This window comes from Palaemon carinicauda, chromosome 8, assembly GCF_036898095.1.
Source record: "Palaemon carinicauda isolate YSFRI2023 chromosome 8, ASM3689809v2, whole genome shotgun sequence".
In the NCBI taxonomy this organism is placed as follows: domain Eukaryota; kingdom Metazoa; phylum Arthropoda; class Malacostraca; order Decapoda; family Palaemonidae; genus Palaemon; species Palaemon carinicauda.
This window is the reverse complement of record NC_090732.1, coordinates 130,036,499-130,045,586: the sequence shown is the minus strand read 5'-3', so window position 1 is coordinate 130,045,586 and position 9,088 is coordinate 130,036,499. Positions and strand designations below refer to the sequence as shown.

General features: G+C 38.4%; 1 protein-coding gene across 2 annotated transcripts in view; it reads left to right on the top strand.

The window, feature by feature from the left end:
• LOC137645921 (GTP-binding protein 2-like) overlaps positions 1 to 7,063 on the top strand; it is a 71,283-nt gene extending 64,220 nt beyond the window's left edge. For both annotated transcript variants that reach the window (XM_068378972.1, XM_068378971.1), the window contains exon 11: positions 1 to 7,063. This exon is cut by the window's left edge and continues 1,080 nt beyond it. The gene's annotated coding sequence lies outside the window, so the exon portion shown is untranslated.
• Positions 7,064 to 9,088: the final 2,025 nt, after the last annotated feature.

Below are 9,088 nucleotides of genomic sequence, written 5' to 3'. Positions count from 1 at the left end.
TTTTAAGGAAAACTATGCAGTTTTAATCATGTTAATTGCTTGTCATGGTAGAGCAGCTGTACTGTAAACCTTACATGTATTGGTTCGAGTCCCACCATGGTAGGGGTAGGTTCTTTTTATTAATTTCCCAATTGAATTCAAGGCATGTAGTGATAAGTAAATCCAAATTGTGTGAAGAAATTGAAAAGTTATGAGGTTAGTGTAGCGAAGAAAAATGTTAGTTACACTACTCATGCAGTAAATGTTTTTCTGACATAATAGCTTAAACTTATATTGATATATACAGTCATTGTTTGTTTCTTGTTATACTTCTAGTTGTAACTTTACTGAAGTAAATGCAGATAATTTTATCAGTCTGCTCTTATTGTTCTTTAAAGAGTTCTAACATTTTTTTAAAGGAATGTACAGTCCAAATAGTTCAAATATATTCAAAGATATTTTAGAGAAGTACATAAACTGGAAGTTATAGTATCAACATACAGTATTTTGCTTGTTATATCTTGAATTTTTACATAGTATTGTTAATGTAAGCTTTCTTCCTATTGCTGCACTTTGCTATGCTACCGTAGCCACATAGTTATACCTTGTGTGGTATACCGTCAAGTACAAAATTTTTTTTACTTTTAGCATTCATGATTGGTAAAGATAGCTTTGTGAAGAATTCATCTCTACCAGTAACTCATTCCATCCCTGCTACTTTCAGTACAATTTGTGTAGATACAGTAAACAGGTATCACTATTTCCTTCAGAAGCAACTTATTTGCGTTAGTGCATACTGAATAAGAGTATACTGTTATTAGTATAAAGTAGTTGCATCAAATTGCTGAGTACTTTTAAGACAGATCTTGATGAAAATTTTAGTATTACAGAGTACATAATTAAAAAAAAATTGGAGAGATAAGGGGAAAGTGACTAAAATAATGCAGTAAATATAAAGTGAAACAGAAAGCAGTGCAATTATGGGATGAAGAAAAGCTATAAAGTGCTTTTAGTACCACCTGCAGTATGCTGCTAAAGGAACACTTTGGACAGAATCTCCACAAAGGAACGCTTCTTAAGTAAATAATTCTTTCCTTGGTAATTGTGTTGATAGACACCTAAAGGTAATTTTGATCAAGTCCAATCTTAATAGTATACAAAAGATGCTTGGTAAACCTAAACTAACTGATATACTTCTTTCTCTCAGTTTTCTTGTATGTAATAAATGTAGATTGAGAGATTTGGCAGGTTATGATAAATGTTGTTTTTAGGCTTCCTAGTACCTTATGCATGGTTTTGTGATGTCTACAATTGATTATGAATTTTGCAATATGAAGGTCTTAAATTTCTGAAAATATATATACGGTAGTGATTGGTGAATACTTATTGAATATAAGTGGAAATTAAAGAATGTAGATTTCCATGGCAAGTTTCTTCAGAATGGAATATTGATATTTGAAAGTAAAAGTGAAGAAGTAGGAGGAAGCAGATTTTTTTATGATGTAGTTGAGTGTTCCCACAAACAAGAAAACTGAGACCCAGACTGTAGAAGATCATAGTGCAAAACCTTAGTACAGCCCTAAATTTTAGAACATTTTGGTCACTTACCAATTTAATGTTGAAACTGTAACCACTCCAGTTCTTTGTCACAGGTGTTTATAGTGTATTGCCTGGAAAGTTGATCTAAGGACCATTAATGCAAGAGTCTCTGGATAATTGAGGTATTGGTGCTTCATTTTAAATGTAATAATTATTTTTTTATATTTTGATGATTTTGAAGTTCTTCGTTAAGTGCAATAAAAATCGTACTTCGGTTTGTAGCAGTATTGTGATTTATTGGAATATCACATCAAAAGGTCAAGTGTGATCAGTAATAGGAATGTGGTAATTGCAAGTATAGTTTTGTAGCCCCTATAACTAAAATTATTTTTCAATGTATTGTGGAATTTTTTTGAAAAAAACTCGGATTTCTCCCATGTAGTATTTACTGTAATATGGACATGTTTGTCAGGCACCCATTTTTTCTTTTTAATTGTTTCCCTTGGAAAATGATGGAAAGTAAACAGATTTATTGCCAAACATTTCAATTGTTTGTATGTGGTGAATTTAGAAAGGGATTTTTTTAAGGGTCTCAACATCACTTAGAGTCTTAAGACAGTGGATGTACATTTTTTGAACTAAGTATACAAATATTTTAGAAAATGGAAATGAAGGGAACATCTCTTTGCAATCAATTTCTTGTACCTTTAGGAGCTTTAAAAATTCTTTTTGTTTATTCATTTTATTTTTATAGTATTTAATGTAATTCATGTAGAATTGAAAGTAGAAGGCTGAGCCCAAATGAAAAATTTAGATCCGAACTAGAATTTTGGTGTATTTAAAACTATTATAGTACATTGGAAGTGGAAAAACTTATCTATTTCAGAGACTGATATTGCTTGTTTTGTTCCTATGTACTGTGTATGCAAACCTTTTGTCCTTTAAGCAGGGAATATGTTTTGAGCGTGAGCTAGAACTGGCTGTTGAAATTGTTAAAGAAGTATAATATTTAACAACAGTTTGTGAGTGAGGGTAGGAAGGCTCCCCCCCCCATCTGTCTAAAGCTCTTCTCTTATGTTTTTGGCCGGAGCTAGTTCGGACATACCATTCCACTCTTAATCGAAATTTTCATTACCTTTTTCTTTCAGAAATTGAATGCTGGCTGTTGATTTCTATGATTAAGAGGCAACAGATTTGTACAAGCCAGGATGGACTTTTCATCTGGTTTTTGTTAAATCGGCTGTAGCTGTACATTTTATCTGTGGCTCTTGCTATGGGCATGATTGTTTGCAATCATTGTGTGCTGTGTATGTTGTTGCCTCCTGTGTAGTGACAGGTGTATGCTTTGAGTGGGAGGAAACGAGCTTTGCTTTTTCCTTCCATTCATTGAGTGTGTCTGCTACCTCCGCCTCTGCCCCAACTTGCCACTGAATTAGTTTGTGCTTCAAGTGATGCTCAGGATGGAAACAGTATGGTCGGTGAGGAGTTTCATAAGAAAAGAAAATTTCATGCTTTCAGTGGATCTGAAAAACGCGTACTTTCAATTACCTGTGCGTCAATCCTTTCAAAACTATCTCCTCTTCTCCCTCTATTGTCCGATGCACCAGTTCTAGATTCTGTGCTTCGGACTGTGTACTGTTCCCCAGGTGGTCATTCAGAAGTTCACCTTGGTAGTACTGTAACTTGGGCACACCTAATAAGGGATATGTCTGTTTATGTATCTCAAGGAGTGACTGAGCATGGCCTACTTTGTGGGGCAGCTACTACAGTATCGAGTTTGACTTCACTTTTATTACAGTTAGGGAAAAGTCAAATTTCTGAACCAAGCTGAGGTTGAAGTACTGTACTTGGGCATGCTGATAAACATGGCAGCAGTGAGAAGTGTCAGTCAGGCAAATAAATCGGCAATACCAAGGAGGTAGCATGTCCATTACTGATTAAGACAGAAATACCAGCTCATTGCTGGCAGTCTTGTCGCCCACCTTTCCTTGCTGGAGAAGTAGGTGCCTCTACCAGAGATCTCTTCAGTGGTGTTAGATGAGTGATTGGTCAACTTCCAGGATGCTCCAGTGGAACGGGAGGTTTGGGATGATCTTACCAGTTAGCTGAATGAGGAAACTATAGGGGAGTCCCAGTTGACTCTCCACCACCTGACATACAACTGTGTTCAGATTTTTTGAAAGGGTGTGGGGCCTCACTTGAATGACTTGGTCATCTGCGGGGTGTGGTTAAAAGAAGCAACATCTACTTATTGACATCCTGGAAGTCTAGCAGTATTTCTAGTGCTGCAACCATTCCAAGAACATTATGGAGGCATTCATAGTGTTCTTATGACAACATTGTATTGGATTATGTCTAGCAAGGGCTCACGTTCCTGAACCAACTCTGCGAGCTGATGAAGAGGATGCACATAGAGATGGCACTCCACACTGTGAGTTGTCAGCCAAATAAATTCTGTGAAGAGGAATGAACTAGCAGACACACTGAGTTACGAAGATAGATTGTAAAGTTAGAGTGATCCCTACATCCCTGCGTAGTGGAGAGGCATCTGGTTTGTGAGATACTCCAGTGATCAACCTGTTTGCCACATGGCTAAACAAGAAGCTCCCCGTGTTTCTCCCCTTCGGTCCAGACTCATGGCCCGTAATTGAAGTTGCCTTCCAACACCTATGGGATCACTTGGTTACGCCTTTCACCCTTCAACCCTGTTCCATCCGCTTATCAACTGTGTGGGGAAAACGCTGGTATTGAGATTGACCCTAGTTGCTCCCAGATGGCTTCCTCTTGAATGGTATCCTGTTCTGATAGCTCTGTCGAGATCCCGAGAAAGCTCCCTATGGCCCTCATTTTCCCAGGGAAAGTGGGCCATCGTCTGCAATTGATACAGTAGAAGGGATTCTTCTCCGGTAGTAACATTTCTTGCACAGATCATGAATTCCAATTTGTCTATCTATGCCTTGAGAAGCTCCTTTCAATCACTGCTGTCAAGGCTACCGCTCAGCCTTGACTATGATCTTTCGATTGAAGGGAATAGGCCTTTTTTCTTCATAGGAATTGTCTATTTTCGGGAGGAGCTTTGAAGAGTTGCATCCTGGAATGTCAGACTCCAAAAGGGGATGTGTCCCTCACTTTCAAGGGTTTGATGTGTACCTGTTTGAACTAACAGCCTTTTGACTCTCAACACTGTTTCTAATGCTTTCTGACTCTGACTTTCTAATGCTTTGGCATTGGCAAAGAGTTTAGGCAAGTTACACTGTCTTTCTGCCTTAGTCTCTCGCTTTGAGAGGTTGAAGGAGCTCCCTTTGTTTGGTGTCAGGTTGCATGGCCTAAACTCAGCCTGCTGGGTGTGACTCCAGGTTTGAGCCCTTCTCTATCCCATCTCTATGTGAAGTGTTGTTTGACATGGAGAGGTGATACTTTTGTCCAGTGAGAACTCCAGGTGCTATTTGAAGAAGACCTGATGCCTCAAACCTTAGTGTCAGCAATTCTTCTTAGCACTGGCTGAACCAAGAAAGATGATCTATAATGCTTACTCCTCAGCTACTGAGAGGGTCGAGGTACCGGTTACAACCAGATCTCGGTTGCTGGAGTTATCTCCTTCGCTCCTGTATGGGACCTGGTAGATTAACATTTCCAGGAAAGAAAAAGAATCAACCAGTTTGATTCTAGGGGTAATTCCAACCCACCAATTAGTGGGTCTCCCTACTTAAAGGACAAAAGGTTTGTATACACATAGAAACAAATATCAAATTTAAAAAAGTAATATGTGTCTCTTAACTATACAAACCTGAGTCCTTTTAAGTTGAATGTACCACCTCAACCACCCTTTTCAGTCTTGAGCTGAAAGGTTGTAAGTGAAGAGTTTTTGACAGGTGGGGGTGCCGGAGCTGCTCACCCATTATTAACACCTGTCATTAACTACGTCGTTACCAATTTCAACAGCCGGTTCCAGCTCAAGCTGAAAACAGTCACTACTTAAAAGACTTGGGTTTGTATAGCTGGGAAAAGACCATTTACTTTTGAATTTGTTTATATTAGTGTGATTCTTTCTGATAGATAAGGGCCTGCAAGAGTTTTCCCTTTACTCTGCCCTTACGACTTTATAAAATTACGATGATAATACTTAACCAATGGTGTGATCATCAGTTGGAAGTTATTTTCAGGCTTTGTTTGTTAGCCAATAGAAATTAAACTTTGTCTAAAATTTTATCTTTATTTTCGTATAAAGATAGAAATTTGATTAATATTTTTGATATGATAGGATTTTAAAAGTCATACTCATCTGCTTTGATCTTCACATTTTCTTTGCCAAGGCCCATGTGAATCAAGGATTTATATTTTTGTATCAACTTTATAGATATTGGATTTTTGTAATATACTGCCTCAATGCAAAATTAAGTCCTACATCTTTTCTCGCTGGATTAAATTTGGGAGTATATTGATAAACAATTAGAGACCTCAAGAGTACAGTACTGTATCTAAATATCTGCAATTTGCTCTAATTTCCTCATGTACAAGCAATTTATTCAGCGCATTTTTCAAAATCCCCTCTTTTGGACTCATGAACTTTTAGAATATTTTTATAATATAAAATTTTTGCTGTTACCACATTTCCTAAATTTTACTCATGATCTAAGTAAACATAGATCCTGCATGGTTTGTATGGGTCAAAGTAAACATTTGATTGAATAGAAAATTTTGATACGACCTTCATATATTTGATATTGCAGTAGCATTAAGGATCTATACAGTTTTCAATTTTATTATATTTTTATTTATCTTTAATAAGATAGTTGTGAGAGCTGATATTCAGTTCTTTATAAGTACGATGCTTTGATAGATTGTTCCAAGAGCATTGGAACTGAAGGAAATGTTATTGGAAAAGAGATGCACTTTTTCCACGTTTTAAGCTTTAGTTTAGTTTAATTATTTTCAAAATCATTAACATACTTACTTGTCCATGTAGACATTGAGTGTAAGTACAGTGGAACCTTGTAGGTCAAAGTTAATTGATTCCAGAAGGCTGTTTGAACAGAAATTTATTCAAATTGTTAGTTTTTCTTATAATTAATATACTGTAAATGGTGTTAATCTGTTCCATGTCCCAAGAATCAATTATTTTAAAGCACTTTTAAACAAATTTTACAGTACTTACATACATAAAATCATACAAAAAATGCAAGAAAACAAAAAATGATACAAAAAAGGTACAAATTAAGTGTGGTTTTGCATTTCTACTCTTATGAATTCTAATTGGTGGTGGTAGATTTTCCGACTTTCAAATATTTGTTCAATGTCAGAGAACAGAAAAAACATGAAAACTTTATTTGTGTGACTTTATTCAAAGACTGATTTGTTTGAAATGAGAAATGTCCAACCTCTGAGGTTCCATTGTATATACATCTTCACTCACCTTACACCCACTTCAGATGTACCGTAAGGAATGTTGTTGTAAATGTTTTAGTTTATTCAACTGATTTAACAGTACAGTATAATGCAGAGATTTTCTCATTCTGTAAAATTAAAAATATAAAGTAATCCCTTATGTTGGTGTTTTTAACCTTCAAAATAAGTGTAGTAATACTTATTGACAGACCCAATATGAACCTTCCAAGATTCCACCAGCTTAGCTGCCAAGAGGGATTGAGCCTACGAAATTCATCCATCTAGCGCCCTTTACTCTTCCCTGCGGAGGGGGTTGAAGCAGCCATAGAGAAAAAGAGGAACGATATTCAAGACTTTCACCTCCATCGGTCCGTGTTCTTCAGGCAAACATAGGGCTCTATTACTAGACTAAGAGTGTCTCGCAACTGCCGCAGCCTCTTAAGCTGACTCAGAAAGGGGTCACCCTACCTCAACCTTTGATTCTGAAGACTTAAGTCAACAGTTGGCTCTTTCAGTCTCGCCAGGGCAGAGGAAGAGTTAGAGGTCGAAGACTCCGTTGGGGGCAATCTTCCCACAAAGCCACCAGTGGAAGGATACATGCAGACCAAGTGGAGGTGGTGGTGGTTCCACGGGGCGGGAATTTGGACGTGGGAGGTCCTTCGGTCCTGATACCTCCTGTTTACCAACTCTCCCCTTCCCCTGATTTGTCCACCGGTAATATTGCCATTTTATCATAGAGGGTCTTCAAAGAATCTGGCCCTTCAAGTAGAAGTCCGGGTCATGGTGAGGGAGGGCGCCTTTCAAAATTGATGACGGCTCCCCAGGCTTCTACAGTTGGTTCTATATGGTAATGAAGGCTTTTGGAGGTTGGAGGCCAGTCATCATTGATCTCTTATCCTTGAATGGATTTGTGTAATAAACCCCATTCAAGATGGAGAGGGAAGCAATGGTCAGCCCCTCGGACTTGATGATCACCATAGACTTGAAGGACACATTTTCAAATCCCATTTCATCCGTCTTCCCGGAAGTACCCACGGATGGTTGTAGCTGGCAAAGTATTCCAATTCATGGTACTCTGCTTCAGGATGTCGACTGCCCCTCAAGTCTTCACAAGAATTTTTAGTCTAGGTGTGGGCACACGCCAACGGTATTTGTCACCTTTGGTGTCTGGATAATTGGCTGATTCTGGCTGAAGTTGGAGGACATCCTTCTCCTCCATCGAGGCAATCTACTTTTGTTTTTCCTTTAGCTGGGGATTATTGTAAATCAAAAGAAGTCTGTATTAAAGCCCTCACAAAAACTGATGTATCTTGGTATGGACATGAACACAGAAATCGGATAGCTGTTTCCATCCCAGGAAAGAGTTTCCGGTCTCCAGAAGATGGGTCTACCCTTCCTTCGTCTACCCGACGTGCCAGCTCATGAGAGATAGATCCTAGTAGACACCTGTCATCCCTAGAGTGCTTAGTGCCCTGCAGTTGTTTTACCTCTGGTCCCTGTAGTGGGAGCTGAAACAGCATTGGTCTAAGCAAACTCGTAATCAAAGGTCTTCAGAGGATTTTGGACCCACCATATGACTTTGCTTGATCTACAACACAGAGATTTTTGGTTAAAAAACAACCCTTAAAGCCAGGGCCATGGACGTACTATTACAGTACCATCAAACCACTGGTACATATAACCTTAACTCCTTCAGCCTCAAGCATGCATTGGTTTGAGTTACCTGGACAAGTGTTCCTGACAGTTGGAACAGGGACTACTTCCACCTAAGGATGAGTCTCCATTGTTAAGGACAATGGTTTGTATTTGTGTAGAAACAAATGACTAATTTTAAAAAGCCAGTGGGTGGCGGTCACCTCTCCGCTACTGGCAGGTAACTACTTTTCGGTTAACACCTCGTTATATGTATTTAATTTCCTTATTTCCAGTTTTGCTGTTATCCTTCTATGTAAAGACCTCGGGTTTCTATAGTTAGGAAAAAACAAATTACTTTAACCTAGCTATGCAAACCAGAGTCCTTTAATCTGATTTCTCTCCTCAACCACCCCTCTCAGTCCTTGTCCAAAATGTCAAAAGTAAAGCTATTCCAGCCAGGAAGGGGGCGGGGCTCCTAGGCCCCACCCTCCACCAACTGGTTAACCACTCTTAAAAAGTTCTAACGACTGTCTCCGGTTCGCGGTGAATC